We start from the raw sequence: 21,115 nt of genomic DNA on the forward strand, positions 1-21,115 counted from the left end.
AGGTTTGCTTCTGGAGTCCTTGCAAGGCTTGTAGTAGGGGAAAAAAAAGGCCTCATAGAGGTTACACTATTTTTTTAAAAACAATTATATAACACTTTCTACCACGGTTCTGCACCGTGGTAGAAAGTCTTTACTTACTATCACGGCTATTTTTACCACGGTTCAAAACCGTGGTAAAAAACTGTTTTTCTTGTAGTGCGCGTAGCGTATTCTTTTGTTTAGAGCTTAAGTTTAGGATTCATTATATTCCTTTATAGTCCACTTAAATCATATTGGCGTCTATCTTTCTATGTTAATAGAATGGTTAACGTTAGAAGGAGATGGGAAAAGGAGCAACTTTACAGAGAACGGTAGCAAAGGAAGGCAGAGCGTATGCGTCAGAATCAGTTGCGATGTCAACAAGTTGCAGAGAGGCAACATGCACCTTTGTTTCAAGAGGAGGAGGATGAACAGTTACACATCGAGCAGGAGGAAGTATAGCAGAGTCAGGAGTCTCTGGATCCGAGTTACACTCAGGGCAGGGATCCAGAGTATCCTCCTCAGATAACTGACCTCATTGCTTAGGCTATAGTAGTAGGTGTAGCAGCTGTACTTCAGAATCAACCATAGATTCAACACACACCTGTACCAGCACCAGGGGTTCAGGCAAATCCTTAGAAGAAGGATAGGAGTTTTGATGAGCGCTGAAAAATGCGTATTTAAACCCCTTAAGCTTGAGTATTCTAGAACCTTTATCTATCTTATTTTCCCGTCTTAGACTAATTTCATGTGATTGCCCTTTTCAGACGTTTATCCCCAAAATAACTCAATTCAGGCAAATTAGAGTATAATAGAAGCTATCTGAAGCTGAATGAAAGAAAGGAGCAAAAAGGAGCAAAGTGGTGAAAACATCAAGCTTTGATCGATCTCATAGTGATCGATCCAGCCTCATCAAGGTGGATCAAACCCCTTGTCCTTATCCTCAAGAATTTTCATCTTCGATCGATCTCATCATTCTTTTGATCGATCGAACTTCTTTGATCTTATCCCTACCTACCACTTTTGTCTTTTTTCCAAAATATCCCAAAATATCTCAAAGATTTGTTGTATTCGAAAAAGGTGCCACCAAAGATTGATTGATCTGGCCATACTTCGATGGATCTGGCCACAGTTCGATCGATCTCATCTGAATTCGATTGATTAAACCTCCTCAAGTCTAAAATAAAACAGAGTCCAGCTTATTAAAAGATGGCTCGTGGTGCAATCATTGGAAGGGCCCTAGTGCACGAGACTTAACCATTGGGTGTGACACTTGAGCAACCTATATAAAGATTTTGAGTCATTTTACACATATACGATAATAGAGAGTCATATACAATTTTAAAGAAATCTTGGAGAGGAGGCTAGAGATTAGAGAGCTATACACCATTTGGGAGTTCTTCCATTCATCTAGGGGTTCTATCAAGAAGAAGATCATTCCTACCATGGAGATAGCCCTTGAGGGTTAGATGACTACTTCAATGAGTGTCTAAACATTTACTTGGGGCTAGAGTTAGCCCCTAAGTTTGCTTCCTAGACCTAGTCTTTTGTATATTTTTTGGGGATTTAATTGTAACAAATGTTTTGATCTTGGATTTATATATATATCTTGTGGTTTCTACTTGATGTGTATGGGTTAATGCTTTCAATTGATTATCTATTTTTAATCATATGTATATGTATGCTAGAATAGATGATTCATGTACTTTTCTCTAGATTCAATGGAAGTTATACATGTCTACGTGTATTGATGAAGTTAACCTAGTGATGATCAAAACATAGTACTTAATTGAACACTCTTGTAATTTATTTGATGGTTCACACTTGTTTCTTGATGGATTGTGCCATATCTTTAGCTTAATTAGTTTAATTTTCATGTCTTTAGTCTAGATGTAGTGTAGTTGCTTTAAATTCCTAGATATGTGGACAATCTATTCTTGTTCCTTGGTGTTCCATACTTATGAATGCAAATGGGGCATATTTTTAGATAGTTGAGTATGCATAAATTATGATTTCATTGAATGGATTTTGGTTTCATTTGATAGGTTGTGCTTTCTATTTAAATTAGCTAGACAATCTATACTTATTTGCCATCTATGCTTAGTTTCAATTAATGTCACACACACACACAAGTTGCAATTCAATTTCCCCATTAATATACAATTACTAGTGTCTAGTGAAGTCAAGCTTAGTGGTGAACTCTAAAACCCCAATTCCTCTCCTCTATATCTTTTTCCCTACTTTCTAAATTATTACATTTTGCTTGCTTTAATTTTAATTGCATTGTAGGTTAATTAACCAAACAAACCACATTTTAATCACTCGACCTACTAATCTAACTTTGTTTCCATTTCAAATACGCAACTAATCCCTTGGGACGATCCCTACTCACCCTAGCTATATTTAGTAGTTAGAGGTAGTAGTAACACTTTATAAATTAAAACTTGGCCACACTTTCATTGCAATTCAGGTGCACGGCGACAACGCACACCAAGTTTTGGGACCATTGTCGGGGATTTGGCAACGCCGTATTTTTGGAAACAATTAGGAATTAGTACTCTTCTGATCGTGTTCTTACTTTATTTTATTTTTAGTTACTTATTGTGTTTGTTCTTGATTGGCTAGGTGAATTGAGTGAAGGAATTCAAGCAAAGGAGAATTGAAAAGCAAGGAGCTAAGCTAAGCATAAAAGAGCTAAAATCTAAAAATTGCAAGGCATAGCAAAGCTTGAAAGTTGAGAACTAAATTGAAGTTGCTTAAGGACCCTTTGTGAGCTCTTCCTAACTCAATCTCTAGTTAAATCGTCGACATGCGTGGAGGCATGTTTTTACTTTCTTAGATATATCGTGAGCCTGCGTGGAGGCAATTTACTTTTCTTTGTATATTGTTGAAAGCATGGGAGTTAGGATCAATGTATGTGGATGTTTTTTGATTATTGATTTGTTGCTGGGGCGAAATGCTTGACTCTATTGTTCTGTTGGTGTGTTATTTAAGGTTTTGTGTGGTTCTTCCCTTACCCTTCATCTTAGGCATTCTAATGGAAAATTTAGAGGGTAATCTTGGCTATTTAGACCCACATTTCACAGGACATCCCCCTATTAACCAACATCCCCATGGAGTTCAAGCTCCGATTCCTCCAATAATTCTTCATGATCATTATAATCTTCATGAATACCATGCACCAACTTGTATCATGCTTCCTAATTTTGGGGCCAATCAATATGAAATTAAGCTCAAGACCATTCAAATGTGTCCATTTTTTTATGCCTTAGATGATGAGGAACCATATAAACATCTTGATGAATTTCTTGAAATATGCTCCACCGTGAAGTACATGAATGTCCCCGAAGTTCTTAGACTACTTCTCTTCCATTTCACTCTTAAAAATAAAGCAAAACAGTGGTTCAACAATTTAGGGGCAAATTCAATAACATCTTGGATGCAAATGCAAAGTGAATTTTTGAAAAAATTTTACCTCGTAAGCTTGACCAATTCAATAAGAACCGCCATTAGGGAATTTTCTCATAAGGAAGGAGAACTTTTACATGAGGCTTGGGAAAGATTGAATGATTTGCTACGGAAATGTCCACACCATGGTATTCCAAAATGGCAAGTTGTCTAATATTTCTATGAAAGCCTATCCGACATTCATAAGGACATAGTTGATACTTCATGTGGAGGTTCATATTTTTGGAAACACGAGGATGATATTTGGCACCTTTTCGAAAAAATGAGTAAAAACTCTTTGCATAAATATCACACTTCCAGGTTGGGACATGATTCTAATGAAAGGAAGAAAAATGTGAAAGTTTGTCAAATTGAAAATCCAATGGAGATTGTAGCCGAAGTTAAAACTCTTTCTCAAAAACTTGATAAATTTTTATTGAGTCAAAAACAGATTATCAAATCATCTCCTTTTCATCACTCCTATCATTTTTGTAAGCCTTGCATGACTTGTTCTAGTGTTCTACATTCTACTTCCAATTGTCCTCATGGACATGTGTTTAATGGACACTTTGAACAAGTCAAGGCTACATTTGCTCACCCATATTCAAATATCTATGTCCCAAGGTGGGATGAAAATTTAAGTTCTTTACAAGCTAAAAATTTTCAAAATAGGTATGTTCCTCCTCATAAAAGAAGTGAAAATTCTCAGGGATTTGTTTCATTTTCTTATCATCAAAGAATGAATCACTTCTCACATCCTCAAGTATATGATTCTCAAAACTACTCTCATCATTCTCATGCATTGTCTAGTAATTCTACATTCGAAGATAAGGTTTTGGTGGCTTTGGGTAGTTTAGAAATGAGCACTAACCTGTTGCATTCTCATTCTCAATCAATATCAAAGCTTGAATCTCAAATTGGGATAATAGCTGTAATACCCCTAGTTTCAAAAGGATATAATTGGAAATTAATGGTTTTATTTTATTATATTTTAGTGGTTTATGTGGCTTCATATTATTTGTTTATTTGTGTATTTCCTTGTTTTTCATTAATTGATTATTGTTTTGTTTATGTGGATTGGTTGTTTAATTGACTAATTGTTATTTAATTGAATTTTTGTTTGTTTAATAGTTTCTTTAATTTCTTTAATTGGATTTTATTTCCTGTAGTTAAATTATTAGTTTTAATTGTTTACATGTTTTATTAGTTTTTTAAATGGAATTAATTGAATTAACAGAGTATTCCTACTTGCAATGGAAAAATAGGGTTTTAGTCTTTTAATATCTCACGCCGACTAGACTGGGACTTAATCAGGTTTTCCATCACGGATTAGAATTAGGTTTAGGGTTTTATGGGTGCCTATATATATACTATTCTATGTCTTCAAGGGTTTAGAACCCTATACACATACAGTATGATAAAGAGAAAACAGAGAGAGGGATTGCGAGGAAAACAAAGGGGTTTTCTGTTAAGGTTTTGGCCAACGAAGTAAGCTGGATCAAGGAGGAGGGTTGAGGGTTATTCGAGGGTCAGAACCAGAGCAAAGGAGTTCTTGACGGCAGTCATGATCGCCGGGAAAACTTAGGAAGACGGCAACGAGGTTTTTATTCAAAACCAACAGAGGCAAGTTCTATTCTGTCTTTCTCCCTTTGGCCTGTGTTCTGTGCATCCGTAGATGATCTCTAGGATCTTAATTGGATATTAATTTAATATTATATGCTTAAAAAATGATAAATTACTCGTCTGTATGTATTTAGCTTAAACTGTAATGGTTTCTGGAAGTTGAAATATGTTACCTGTTGTTAAAATGAAATTAAGTCGGCAATGGTTTCTATGGTTCTTTTTGATGCAAACTGGCTGGAATGTATAACTGGGATATTATTGGATTTATATTAGACTCCTAAGGTCAATATAAATGAAGAACGGAGGGGTTGGAATCAGCCGGAAACGAAGAAGACGAAGCAGAAACGTTAGAAGGCTCATAGAGGGAGAGAGCCGGCTCCATAGAAGAGGGAGCTGGCTCCCTCAAAGTGCATAGCTGGCTCTGGGGAAGCAAGAGACGGCTCCTAGCTCTCAAAAGCCTGCTCTCCCATGTAGGGAGGCGGCTCCATGGGTTTTGTGAGCCTGCTCTCCACTTTTGAGAGCAGCCTCCCTTGTTTCAGTGCATTATGGGTTTTTTTAGGTACTGTTTGGACGGGTTGAGGGTTGAGAATCATTTTTTAGATATTAAAAAGGGTTCTAAGAATTATTTTATGATGTATTAAAATCACTAGGATGCATAGGTTGAACTATATGCTAGAGGCTTTGAACAGTGTAGAAGTTTAACATAAGTTATATGCTGTTAACGGACAGGGATAATTTAATTGCTTAATTTGATGTAGCAATTTAAATGACTGAATTATGATTTGTAAATCTATATAGGATGCATAATAGGGTTATTTGTCTGTACAAACTTATCTGCAATAATTCTAACATGTATGGTTGCATCATCTCTGTTTTAGCATAAAAAGTCGCCATTGTTTTAATCTTGTATTGAATCTTACTACAATAAACCAAGGTCTGAATTAATATTAGATATGATTTAAGACCTTTAAGTTCAATTTAGAGGAAGATTAGGATGTATCAGAGTAATTTTTTATTTATAAAATTTTATTATGAGGGTTTCAGTTTTTGGATTATCATTCTAGTTTCTTTTCAGCAATTTTATTTATTCCTGTTTATCTTAATTGTATTATGTTCATTTATTGCTAATTGGTTTGATATCCTCGGGTAATTTGGCGAGGGCCTGGCCAACCGCATCCGAAAATCCGGGGGTATCACAGTTGGTATCAGAGAACTCTAGGTTCTAGTGTCCTTAGGAGTGTCTTTCGTTATAGGACTTCTGCGTTGCGTCTCTTAAAACTTAGAGCCATATTAGGATTCATTGTGCTCTTTTTACGGTTTTGTTAGGAGGAGTTGATGTCAATTATATTCCATAGTTCTGGAATAATTGGCACTAGGAGGAGGATGGGGTCCAAGGCGAAAGCAATAAGGACCCAAAGGAGTAAAGGAGTAATGTTATCGATTTCTTTGCTAGAAGTAAACTTGGGATCGAAGGTTTAGTTCCGAGGTTGGCATTACTTAGAAAGTATAGGCCGAGGAAGGATTAAGGTGTAGGTGTTAGGTCACCGCATATCGGGGCCAACACAATTTTAGTTGTTCTCAAAAAGGAGATAAGCAAAGAATAAGAGTCCGAAGAGGATTGTAATGGAAGAGATTTCGGTGTATCCAATTAAGTGGATATTGAAGCTTAAAGATGAAGGATCGCACGAGAGTGATCTTATTCACTAGTAGTATAGTGAATGATACTAGTAAAGTTGGTGTGGATGAATCTACAAATGCTTAAATTTTTGTATCATCTCTAATGGAGATAGAGAAAAAGGTATTCTTTAGGAGTTTGGGAATCGGATGGAGTTCTTATCAGAATGACAACGTGATTTTATATCACATTTCGGAGAGTATGAGGATTAGGTTGCGACGTTCTAAGTTGCTTTGGAAAGCCACGGTAGACGGTTTGCATTCCACGTACAAGGAGGATGAGGGTTACTGTACTGACCTGGTCATTTTCCTTCATTCATTTTTTTTTTTTTTTTTCAGTAATTTCTTTTTTTCGTCTTTTCCCTTTTTCGTCCTTTTGTCGTTTTTCACTTTTCCTTGCCTAACCTCACTTTTTGTGCTCAAATTTGATTTCGGCTTTGCATGCGTCCATGATATTTCATTTCCACGTTATCTACATTTTTACTTTTCTAGAAAAACATGTTAAATTGGTACTTTTCTTGTAAAGGGCATGAGATCATGACTTTTCGGTAGTTATCCTTAACTTGAGGGGCTTTTGTGTAATTAAGTAAAGTAATTATTTTTCGTCTTAGTGACCATTTAGTAATTTAATTTGGAAGATATTTTCAAAAATGATCTTTATGCAATTTCCAGAAAGTGTGACAAGTGTCACACTTTCATTGGTTCACTTGTTGACATTTGTGTGGAAACACTTTGATGCTGAGTGGAGATTCACCCACTTGTTGGCCTAGGATTAGTGCACTTGTTGACATGGATGGTTGACAAGTGTAGGTTCAATGTTGAGTCTAGAAAGTTTATATAGGATGGTGACAAGTGTAGGCTTGAGATTAAGCCTAGGAATGAACCATAGATTCTTGACAAGTGTAGGATTCACCTTTAGTCTTGCAAGTGTGTGTGTGAGAGAGGTAGTGCAAGAGCACCTAGTGAGTGGAGAATCCCACCATTTAGCTTAGGGTTTACACCTTTGTCTCATTTTCATCTCTTTCCTCTCACGAACCCTAACATAGCCACAATTGGAGAAAAGCTTGGTTAATAGCTTTCTTTTTCATTTGGGTGCCCTTCCACTCACCTTAGACTTATAAGCTTGGAACACTTTACCTTTCTCTCACTCTCCTCTATAAAACCCTTGTTTGGCGTTTCATTTTTAAGCTTGGTTGCCTTGGATTATAGAGATTCTATTCTCTATGGAGGTAGGGGTTGTTATAATTTATTTTCCCAGTGATTTAATTGTTCTTATAGTGATATCCATGTTGTATGCATGTCTTGTATTAAAATAAGAAATAAATGAATTAATTGATTTAAATTCTACTTAATTGTACCATGCTCAAATTCCATTTTGACTTGATATATGGCATGTGCATGAGCTACTACTTGTCATATGTTTAATTGGAATCATTTGGACAACTCTTGAAATCTAGAGAAATTACTTAATTAGTTTAATTAATTTCTATCTTATTGTTCTAATGATTTAGTCATTCAATTCATGGATCTTGTTGTGTTTTATCACATATCATGACTTGTTGCTCTACTTGTTGATTTTGGAAACTTGGGATATTATCAAGAACATGACTTGGCTAGGACTTGGTTCTAGTACGGGAGATAGAGAGCTCCTTACACTATAGTACGCACTAGGGGAAGGTACCCATGGGTTAATAGCCCTAAAGTGATCCCAAGAGTACAGTTTTAATCCGGGCAATATCCAAGTGTCCGGGTATTTAATTTATTGTTTTAATTGAATTTTAAATTATTTTAATTGAATTTTAAATTGTTTAAATTGTTGATTGGCGTGTTTATTTGCAATAATTGATGACTTGTTATTTAATGGTGATTTTGTGAATTAATTAATTATTAAATTGTTTTTATTTTCTGTTTTAATTATAAAATTGTTTTTATTTTCTGTTTTACGTTGCATTGGAATTTATTGTTTCCTTTAATTAAAGTAATTATTAAATGGTTTAATTAATTATTAAGTATGAAAATATCGTTAGGGTTTTACTTCTGTTTAGGTTTTATTTAAGTGATAAGCCGACGTAAATTTGGGTTGTCTATGGGCCGGCTAGGATTCAAATTAGGGCTTGAAGTAAAATTTGGTTTCTTGTAAAAACCTATAAATGTAAGTATTACGTTCAGTTTAGTGTTTGAGAACCCTATTCATGACATAAAGAGAACAGAATGAAGCCTGGAGGAGTTTGGGAGAGAAGGAAAACCAAAGGATCACCGGGAAAGCTTAGGAGAAAGACGCTGAGATTTCTGAACTGAGTCTCACAGGCAAGTTCTAGTCCTATCTCTTTCCCTTAGGCTCGTGTTCTTTGCACGACTAATACAATTCCAGGATTTAATAAGGATTAAAATTGAAATGGATTGCATATTTTTGATGCTAACAAAAACTGAATGTGTTTTTAAGTTAATTAAAGTTTGTTTTAAATTCTTCATTGCGAAATTTTTGTTTAATTCATGGAAATTGATGAGTAACGATTTTAATAAGTCCTATACTATGTTGGGAATTACTGGAATTAATTTAGTTTGCAAGTTTGATACGTTAAAATAGTTGGTGACCGGAAACGCATAAACTGCTCGTATTAAATCCTTGTTGCAAAATTCATGCTTTAATTGATTTTGGTAATTGAACAAAGAATTTGGTGGATTATGGATTAACTTGGAACCTAGTTTAAACATCTAAGTACCTTAGGAATGGAAGTCAGATCAACAGAAACACATCGGTGGTGAAAAGGATGAAGTACAGAGAAGAGACGGCTCAAAGTTTGAAAGAGCAGGTTCTTTGGAAACAAAGAGCAGGCTCTAGGGGACTTAGAGCTGGCTCCAAGTCTAGGAGAGCCAGCTCTTTCTTAGCTTCCAATTTTATGTTTTCTGCTACCTGTTTGGCTATGGAACTCAGATTTTGGGAGTTTCAGATTCTGTAGGAAGCTATATTTGGGTGTTTTGAGATGTTCTAAGTCTAATTAACACTTGTGGGAGTGGATTAATGCTTAATAAACCAGTAGGTGTTTATAGCTTGAACATTGGTAAGTCTCGGCGGAAGTTGGTTTATTTCAGTGCAGAGGAATTTTAAATTACTGAACCTTAATTTATTTATTCTTTGTGAGTGGAAATTTTATTAATATGATATTATTAATAATGGACAAGCATGATAATAAATATATATATATATATTTTTAATTTTTTTATTTAGACTTGTCATGGTTTATGGACGAAAGGAATAAATTATCTGCATGCTCAAGTAAGATAATTTGTAACGGAGTTATGGGATGAACATGATGCTTATCTATTTAATTTGTGTTCATCTAGGAATTAATTGATATGTCTTATTATTTTGATAGATCAGTTACTGGAGTAAGCATGTTAGTCTATATCTCTATTTATGCTTGTTATGGTTCAGTTGCTATGTATATTGATTATGTATTCTATCAACTGTTGGATGGATTGGATTGTATGTACCGGTATGGGACAGTGACATACTAGGTTTGGATTAGCTCAGATTGCTAAGTCTTACCTACTTTGGAATAAGGGTATGGATTACAAAAATAGAATCCTCCTTATGTATAAGTCTGTGCGGTTGAATAAGCTGAATGACTTAAGTCTGTGCTATTGAATAAGCTGAACGACTTAAGTCTGTGCGATTGAATAAGCTGAACGACTTACTGGATTTCTTATGGATGAATGTGAACGGATTTTAAATATATTATTATGGTATTGTGACTTGAGCTTGTGTCTCAGAGTCAACGGTTAGGGAGCGTATATGCAATAGGACGCGTAACTGGCTATGCTGGTTGAGGTGTACCCTGTTTGGCTTAGGTAGTCATGCCCACTCAGGTGCGTTTTGCATGTTGCCTTCTACTTAGGTTGAGACCCGTATCATAGTCCAGTGAGAGTCCATAGTGTGGATATATATATATATATATATATATATAGACACGGATTATATAGTTATTGTTGAGTTGGTTAGAGTGTATATGCGTATCGAGTCTCTGCTTGGATTGTAGTAGGATAGAACTTGTTCGTGGGCCTGACCCACTCCTATTTTTTAGGTGTTCATCAGTTCCAGGGTTAGAGCTTGGACGTGCAAAGCAGATACAGATAATCATTCCTCTGACTATGTAGGAATCTTCTTTATGTTAGCTTTAGACTTTATTTCTATTATTTCAGTTTCAGTTTGAGAATCTTTAATAAGGGGTCCAATGGATGGATTTCCACATTGTAAACCTATGGAGTTTGGATTTAACAGATTTCAATAATTATATTATTTTAGGGATTTTCAATTAGCATTCTTTCAGCTTATTATTTTTATTTCTTATTTTTTTTTTTGTATTCTGTGTTTGGTTACATATTAATTATTTGATATCAATTGGGTTTGGGCTTAGGCCTAATCAACCTATGTCTCGAATTTGAGGGGTATCAAAGATTTTGCCCTTGGGCATGCACCGTACGAGCGCTTGTCCGTCCCCTTTTCAACACTGCACCTCCGACTTCAAATTATCATATCTTCCTCGTTTTAACTTTGAATTGGTCTATTATTGAGTCTAAACTGACCGCGTCAAAATAAGATTTCCAATGGTACCAATTAGAGCTTCAGATTCCATTTGAAACTCAAGTTATTCAAGTTTTAGTGAGGTGGTGTTAGGATTTGGTTGAACCGGAAAGGGGTTTTCTTTCCTTAACTTCAAGACTTGATATCTTCTTCGTCCGGACTCCAAATCAAGTCATTCTTGAGTCCATTTTTATTAATTTTTCATTTTCATTCCAATGGTATGTTTGGTAGCATCCATTTCTCTATGAAATGACCATTTTACCCCTAGGTTCGTTCTTGTCCATTTTTGAAATGTCGCTTTCGCACTTGTTTTCTTTGGGTTCCGTGACCTCATTGAGGGTCACCTTGGTGTCTTATAGCCATTTAGTATCTCTAGAAACCATTGTTTTACCTTTTGCATCTGCATTTTGATTAATTGTTGGATTTACGTTTGGGTCACCGTTACCGCACCGGGTTGGATAAAATTTTGGTTGTCACAAGTGGTATCAGAGCTCCTAGGTTTGAAAACCTTAGGACGACGGGTTTTGGGTGCATATCATGCTTTTGTTAGTGTACCTTGATTTATTCATATGCCTATGATAACATGTTTTAGTATTATAATATGTTTACGTGCTTAGTCTGATAACTTGTCTATGTGTTCATATGTTTAAGTACCTAGAAAATTTCAGTATTTGTTTAGCATGTTGTATGTGCTTACCTGCTTTAGCATGACTGTATGTCACATACATTGACATGCTTCTTATTTCATGCATTCATAGCGTGATTTGCATTCGGTCATAATAACTTGTGTTATTATTGACCTCTTTCTTTGCGTACGTTTAACATCATGGTTGTCACGCGTGGAGAGTCTTCACGTCAGGGCGTTGAGGAGCAGATAGATGACACTGAGTTTACGAGGGGTCCGAAAAGGCCTAGGATTCCAGTTCGTGGCACGGGTCCTAATCCACCATGAGCTCCGACTTACGAGGAGCAGATTGCATAGGGAGTGGCTCTGGGAATGTCAGAGTCCATTCAGTAGATGTTTCGTCAACAAATTGCAGGGATGCAAATTCCAGTACCGGCACCAGCACCGGCACCAGTTACTAATGAGGCATTGGATTACTTCATGAAGTTACAAAGGGTTAAGATCGACCAGTTTGCAGGGAGTATGGATCCGCTTACTTCAGAGGCATGGCTAGATCTCATGGTACGCAAGCTTGATAGCATGGCAGTGCCTACAGACTGATTGAGGATCTCCTTGACAGCCTCTATGTTTATGAGAGATGCCCATATTTGGTGGAGGTCTATGACCATTGTCCACAATGTTGAGGTGATGACTTGGAATGAGTTCAGAGGTTTGTTCTTCGAGCGTTTCTTTCCTAGGGCTATGAGGCGGGAGATAAGGATACAGTTCACAGGTCTTTATCAGGGCACTATGAGTGTCATTGAGTATGAGACACGATTTACTTCTCTCTCTCGTAATGCCGAGGACATGGTGGCGACAGATGAGACCAGGGCAATGAAATTTCAAGATGGACTACATCTTGACATCAGGCCATGGGTCTCAATTCTTGATTTGAGGACTTATAGAGAGGTGGTCCAGAGGGCAATATTAGCTGAGGCAGAGGAACGGGATCAGTTAAGGATCAGGGGTTCACATAAGTAGCCTCGCAGCGACACTCCGTCATCTTCCGAGAATCAGTGGAAGAAGGATAAGGCCGGGGACAGTTCAAGCACTCAGGGACAGTCACAACAGGCTCGGTCTACATGCATAGTTCCTGTATCATCGGGATCAGCACGGGAAGTGATTTGTCACCATTGTCAACAGTCGGGGAATATCAAGCCTCACTGCCCACAGCTTCAGCCACTGAACAGTCAATCACAGGCTAGTAAGCTTACAGCTTTGACGAAGGGGTTTCAGGGGACTTACAACTATTGCAAGCAACCTGGTCATATGTGGAAGGATTGCCCTCATCTATGGAGCAAGGCACAGAGTGGCACAGGTTCACAGGCCATACCGGCACAGTCGGCAGTTGTGCAGTCAGGTTTTAGGGTACCTCAGGCACCACAACTAGTGGCACCGATAGTTGGTTCTTATCCGGGTAGAGGTTCTACGCCTACTGCTTTCGGACATCAGTCAGCTCAGCAGGGCAGTTCTCAGTAGTCGGGGGCTCAGGGACGAGCTTACGCATTACCACAGGCCGATACCTCCGCTGGGACTTCTACAGTTTGAGGTATCTTTCCAGTTTTTAGTTCTTGGGCTAGAGTTCTTGTTGACATTGGTGCATCACATTCATTCATATCTGCATTATTTGCACATTCTTTGGGTCTGGAGGTCACGCAGCGGGATGGTTTCCTTTGTGTTGACACGCCAGTTGGGGGTCTAGTGTTTTTGGACCATGTTTGTCGGGGTTGTGCTACCGAGATAGCTGGGCGAACTTTAGTGTTCAATTTTGTCATTTTTGACATAACGGGCTTTGATGTCATGGACTGGTTGTTTTTCTTTCATGCTACGATCGATTGCTTCCGCGGGCGAGTGTCTGTTTGCACTCCCACGGGAGATCATTTTCACTTCCTGGGAGATCGGAGCGATTCCCACTCGACGATGATTTTCAGTATTGGTGACTGGAGTTGCCACAGGTCCTACTTGGCTAGTTTGTTAGTCGATGATGATAGTTATTTGGGCTGTGTTCTTCTGGCAGTTGTTGAGGATTTTGTTGATGTCTTTCCAGAGGAGCTGACAGAGTTACCTCATTTTCGGGAAATGTGAATTTTGGCTATCGGAAGTGAAGTTCCTTAGACATGTTGTGTCAGGGGGCGGAGTTGCAGTGGATCCGTTAAAGATCGAATCAGTGATGGATTGGGAACGTCCGAAGATAGTATTTGAGATTCGGAGTTTTCTTGGCCTAGCTGGCTACTACCGAAGATTTGTTTGGGATTTCTCTCGTGTGGTGGCTCCTATGACTTGACTTATCCGCAAGGCGGTCAAGTTCGTATGGAACGAGGCTTGTGTGTTTGCTTTTCAGGAGTTGAAGGTCAGGTTGACATCGGCTCCAGTTTTAATCATTCTTGAACGTGGTTTTGGTTATGTGATCTTCTGTGATGCTTCACGGGAAGGTTGGGGTTGTGTCTTAATGTAGACAGAGCAGGTGGTTGCTTTTGGGTCTCAACAATTGAAGACTCACGAGTTGAACTATCCGACACATGATTTGGAGTTGGTAGCAGTTATCTTTGCCCTGAAGGGGTGGAGACACTGTTTGTACGGGGAAAAGTTTGAGGTTTTCTCCGACCACAAGAGTCTCAAGTATCTCTTTTCTTAGAAGGATTTGAACTTTAGACAGCGCAGATGGGTTAAGTTTATGGAGGACTATTACTTTGAGTTATAGAACCATCCGGGTAAGGCCAATGTGGTGGCCGATGCATTGAGTAGGAAGTCACGGGGGACTCTTGCTAGCATTTCCATTCACAGATGGAAGATGTTAGAAGAGTTTGTAGATCTTCGTTTGCAGTCTTATGAGGACGCTTCATCGGCTATTTTGTTTAGCCTTGTGGCCAACCGGCTCTTGTTAGCAGAGTTATTGTGGCATAGTTGGAGGATGGGGAGATGAAGGCCATCCATGTTCGGATTTTAGGCGGCGAGAATGTAGAGGGTTGGACCTTACATTCAGACGGTGGTCTCAGGTATAAGGGGATGATGTCTATTCCTTTGTCTTGTCATGAAGACGTTCTTTTGGATTTTCACCACTCTCGACTTGCAGTTCATCCTGGTGGTACGAAGATGTATCACAATCTGTGATGATATTTTTGGTGGCAAGGTATGAAACGGGATGTTTCACAGTTCGTGGCTCAATGCTTTACTTGTCAGCAAGTGAAAGTAGAGCATCAGTGACCGGCAGGATTGTTGCAACCATTACCAGTAGCTGAGTGGAAATGGGAGCATATCACTATGGATTTCGTAACGGGGCTTCCAAGGTCTCAGGCAGGGAATGATGCCGTTTGGGTCATAGTTGACAGGTTGACTAAGATGGCTTACTTCTTACCCATGGCAGTGACAGACAGTGTAGAAAGACTGAGTGGACTGTATATGAGACAGATTGTCAAGCTTCACGGGGTTCTTGTATCCATTGTTTCGGATAGGGATCCGCGGTTCATATCTCATTTTTGGCAGAGTTTTCAGGAGGTTCTTGATACGGGGCTTCATTTTAGTACGGCATTCCATCCTCAGACAGATGTGCAGTTAGAATGCACCATTTAAATATTGGAGGATATGTTACGGGCTTGTATCTTGGATTTTGGTGGTAGTTGGGAGGATTACTTACCTTTGGTTGAGTTTGCCTACAGTAACAGTTACCAAACTGGTGTTAGAATGGCACCTTTTGAGGCATTGTATGGCAGGCCTTGCAGATCTCCAGTTTATTAGATCGAGGTCGGTGATGCCGTTGCCTTAGGTCCTGACATTGTCATTGAGACTACAGAGAAAATTAAGTTGATTCGACAGCGGTTGGTTACCGCACGGAGCAGACAGCAGAGTTATGCTGACAGGAGGAGACGATCCTTGTCTTTTGAGGTAGGAGACCATGTCTTTCTCAAGATTTCTCCACGGAAGGGACTTCTGAGATTTTGACAGACTAGCAAGTTGTCTCCGAGGTTTATTGTACCATTTAAGATTTTGGAATGCGTTGGTGAGGTTGCTTATCATTTGGTGTTGCCGCCAGACCTGGATAAGGTTCACAATGTCTTTCATGTTTCTATGTTGAGGAAGTAGGAGCCAGATCCATCACATATTTTACGATGGACTGACATGGTTGTTGATGAGGATGTAACCTATGAGAAGGTCCAGTCCAGATTCTTGACTTACGGGAACAGGTCTTGCCGACCAAGACTATTCCATTGGTTAAGGTCTTGTGGAGACACCACGGCGTTGAGGAGGCTACCTGGGAGCTCGAACAGGAGGTTCGCCCTCGGTATCCCCATTTGTTCTCTCTTTCAGGTACGATTAGATTTCAGGGACGAAATCCCTTTAAGGAGGGTAGGTTGTAATGACCTGGTCATTTTCCTTCCTTCCTTTTTTTTTTTTTTTTTTTTCTGTAATTTCTTTTTTTCATCTTTTCCCTTTTTCGTCCTTTAGTCGTTTTTCACTTTTCCTTGCATAACCTCACTTTTTGTGCTTGGATTTGATTCCGGCTTTGCACGCGTCTGTGATATGTCATTTACACGTTATCTAGATTTTTACTTTTGTAGAAAAACATGTTAAATTGGTACATTTCTTGTAAAGGGCATGAGATCATGACTTTTTGGTAACTATCCTTAACTTGTTTATGTAATTACGTAAAGTAATTATTTTTGTCTGAGGGACCATTTAGCAATTTAATTTGGAAGATATTTTCAAAAAGGAACTTTATGCAATTTTGGGAAAGTGTGACAAGTGTCACACTCTTATTGGTCCAATTGTTGACATTTGTGTGGAAACACTTTGATGCCTTGGATGATGACATGTGGTTCACCCACTTGTTAGCCTAGGATTGGTGCACTTGTTGGCATCGATGGTTGACAAGTGTAGGTTCAATGTTGAGTCTAGGAAGTTCACATAGGATGGTGACAAGTGTAGGCTCGAGATTAAGCTTAAGAATGCACCATAGATTCTTGACAAGTGTAGGACTCACCTTTAGTCTTGCAAGTGTGTGTGTGTAAGAGGTAATGCAAGAGCACCTAGTGAGTGGAGAATCCCACCATTTAGCTTAGGGTTTACACCTTTGTCTCATTTTCATCTCTTTCCTATCAAGAACCCTAACATAGCCACCATTGGAGAAAAGCTTGGTTAATAGCTTGCTTCTTCATTTTGGTGCCCTTCCACTCACCTTAGACTTATAAGCTTGGAACACTTTACCGTCCTCTTACTCTCCTCTATAAAACCCTTGTTTGGCATTTCATTTTTAAGCTTGGTTGCCTTGGATTATAGAGATTCTATTCTCTATTGAGGTAAGGGGTGTTATAATTTATTTTCCAAGTGATTTAATTGTTCTTATAGTGATATCCATGTTGTATACATGTCTTGTATTGAAATAAGAAATAAATGAATTAATTGATTTAAATTCTACTTAATTGTACCATGCTCAAATTCCATTTTGACTTGATATATGGCATGTGCATGAGCCACTACTTGTCATATGTTTAATTGGAATCATTTGGACAACTCTTGAAATCTACAGAAATTACTTAATTAGTTTAATTAATTTTTATCTTATTGTTATAATGACTTAGTCATTCAATTCATGGATCTTGTTGTGTTTTATCACATATCATAACTTGTTGCTCTACTTGTTGATTTTGGAAACTTGGGATATTATCAAGAACATGACTTGGCTAGGACTTGGTTCTAGTACGGGAGATAGAGAGCTCCCTACACTATAGTGCGCACTAAGGGAAGGTACCCAAAGTGATCCCAAGAGTACGGTTTTAATCCGGGCAATATCCAAGTATCCACTTTGGTTTGATTTTGCATTTAAATTCTAAGTTGTTAACTTTGTGAATTTACATCTCATTGTGCTATGTTGAAAGTTTTAATGTCACTATAATAGCACGGATTAAATTGTATTGAATTGTAAACCTTGTATAAAGCTAAACCTATGCATCTCCTACGAGTAAACTTGTTTACTCACCCTGAAATTACCGGGTGTTTTTCAGGTAAGGAAGCTATATTATGGGATGCACAACAATCTTAGACTTGCTAGACCACTTGGAGTATTTTTGCTATGTTAGAATATGCACATGTTAGCATATCACACTTCTTTTTGGTTGTTATGTCAAGATATGTATTTCTTGTTCAAACTATGTAATATGCACTTAAGTGCACCTTTTGTTACTCTTACAATGTGTTGTAATGAGGCCAAGGGCCAAAGATACTTATGGGACATGTTTGCTAATTTTAACTTCATTGTTGCCTATGGGAGATATTTGATTTAATGCATTGATGGGTCATATTTTGCATATGATATGCCATGAGGCCATAGGCCATTGTAGCACATCTATTTTATCTTATTACACATGCGTGCATGGTTATTTCCAGGCAAAACCCATTCCTTGGTGATTTGAGCCTTCAATAGACTTATTTCACATTTCTTTTGCAAAAACTGAGCATAAGGGCATTTTTGGGTTTTCACATGAAAAATAAAGTTTCTTATTGGCATGGTTAGCTAGAAAACATGATTTTGGGGAGGGTTTCTTCTTTGTGTTTTTCTAAAAAATGCCCAGAAAGTCCTCAAAATCACTTTTTTTAAGTCCCAAAAGCTGCTAAGTTTGTCTACAGGACGAGCGCTCGTGCATGGGGACGAGTGCTCGCAAATGGGGCAGTAGGATTTTTCCCCTGAGCGTGCACCGTATGAGCGCTCGTAGCCCTTGTACGAGCGCTTGTCCGTCCCTTTTTCAGCACTGCACCTCCGACTTCAAATTATCATTTCTTCCTCGTTTTAAATCCGAATTGGTCCGTTCTTGAGTCTAAACTGACCGCGTCGAAATAAGATTTCCAATGGTACTAATTAGAGCTTCAGATTCTATTTGAAACTCAAGTTATTCATGTTTTAGTGAGGTAGTGTTAGGATTTGGTTGAACCGAAAAGGGGTGTTCTTTCCTTAACTTCAAGACTTGATATCTTCTTCGTCCAGACTCCTAATCAAGTCATTCTTAAGTCCATTTTTATTAAGTTTTCGTTGTCATTCCAATGGTATGTTTAGTAGCATCCATTTCTCTATGAAATTACCATTTTACCCCTAGGTTCGTTCTTGTCCATTTTTCAAATGTCGCTTCCGCACTTGTTTTCTTTGGGTTTCGTGATCTCATTGAGGGTCACCTTGGTGTCTCATAGACATTTAGTATCTCTAGAAACCATTGTTTTACCTTTTACATCCGTATTTTGATTCATTGTTGGATTTACGTTCGGGTCACCGCTAACGCACCGGGTTGGATAAAATTTGGGTCGTCACAGTTACGCCTTTGGGTATTTGCTGGGGCAAACGATTCTACAATTAAGCTATGTTTAATGAATAGGTTTCAAGGTTGGATGATTACCAACAAAACTATGAAATGAACTTTTGTGAAATAATTTGGCAACTTGAGTTCAAAGGCGGTTTTCTTCTCTGGAATGGAGGATGTCTTAAGCAGAATTATATTTTGAATTATAATGTGTATATCTACGTGTTTTATTTTTGATATTATGGGTTATATTTTGTTATTACGTGTTTCATTTTTGTTAATTAGTCCGGATTGGAAATATGGATTAGATGGGGACACAAGTATGTGATCAGCCAACTATAGTTTTAATAACATGGAGTGATAGCGCTATGTGCACTAGGGTTATAGGCATAAAGTCATAGGAGTTGGTAGAAATACATAATTCTAGCCACTCTATTGGACCTGGGCATGCATTAATATTGTATACTATTTAGGATGGGATAGTTAAACTATCAATACGAGTAAAATAATTTAAAACGATTAGTTTGATGTGCTCTATGCTGGGTAAGGATTCGTTATTACAACGCTATAAGAATGGTAGTTGTTAATGTTTTGGGGATTTGTGAGGTTGTGGTAGGTAAAAATCATTGTAATGCCACTATGGTTCGGACGGAGGATTTTGTGCTGGTAGGTACTTGTTAGAATGATGCTGAGAGAGGATAGTGGGCTGATTAAATCTTCATCAGTCTATTCGTAATCAAGACATGATTTTACGAGGGAGTTATTTGGAGGAGTTGTTGGTATGCACTTGGGAGAGGAACTAAAGTTTTTACACCGTATAAAATGTGGAATTTTATTTATTTATTTTTTTTCCTGGTCATAATTCGCAATAATTAGCTGTTATTCTGACGTTGATGACTATATGGAGGATGGGAAAAGTTCCATATTAAATTGAAATAAGACAAGGAGTCCAATAGACACTTACTTATATTAAGGAAGTAGGGTGTGTCAAGGATATGATGGTGAGACCGAACACCTAGATAAGAAAGCGGTGTACGGTCTTGAAAAAGTCATAGTGAGTGACTTTCGATGAATGGGATAACCGATTGATTTTATTATTGGTAAGTTTATCACTAACTGGTGATGCATAGCTACAGTTGTAGGGTTACCTTTTGTAGATACTCCAATTTAAACAATGGGTGTAGACGAAAACTAGTGGTACCAGACCAGTTGGTACTTTCTGTAGACAAATAGGAAGAAGGATGTAAGGACTGCGATTCACAACTCTTAGTTCTCTATTCATCCTGGTGAAAACAAAACGCTTTATGGTATGAAGCCGATGTTTGGAGGATCGGTAAGCAGAGGGATGTAGTGATTTTGACACTATCTCTAAAATGATCGAGCAGGACCATTCGAGATTACTAGATCTTTGTAGACATTTTTTATGTTCAGGAGGAAATGATAGAACCTTTTCATGGATTTAGATGAGGGGTTGCTAACTTTTACAAAGGGTTAGGATTTTGGTTGGGATGTTGGTTAGTTTCTATATTAAATCAGCTCAATTCTGGTTTATGTCGCTGATAAGCATTGAATATTGCATATTCAAGCGCCCTTATTTGCATTAGTTAAGTCCATTAGTGGTTTAATTGTATAGATTTTCTCCAAGCTCCATGTTTTTATGTATTTTCAGGTTGTCTTCCAAATTGGAAATAAAATGGAAGTTTTGAAGCTTTTTGTAAAGATCAGATCATTCTGGGCTGTTGCATTCGGAGATTTCCCAGGAAAATCTGCTAAAGGAAGTCCATGAAGCCTTCTATAATGAAAAAGAAAAAGAGAGGAAAT

The sequence above is a fragment of the Cornus florida genome, unplaced genomic scaffold (genome assembly GCF_030987335.1).
Source record: "Cornus florida cultivar Cherokee Brave unplaced genomic scaffold, ASM3098733v1 CherokeeBrave_3.0.0_Hap2_Chr06, whole genome shotgun sequence".
In the NCBI taxonomy this organism is placed as follows: Eukaryota; Viridiplantae; Streptophyta; class Magnoliopsida; order Cornales; family Cornaceae; genus Cornus; species Cornus florida.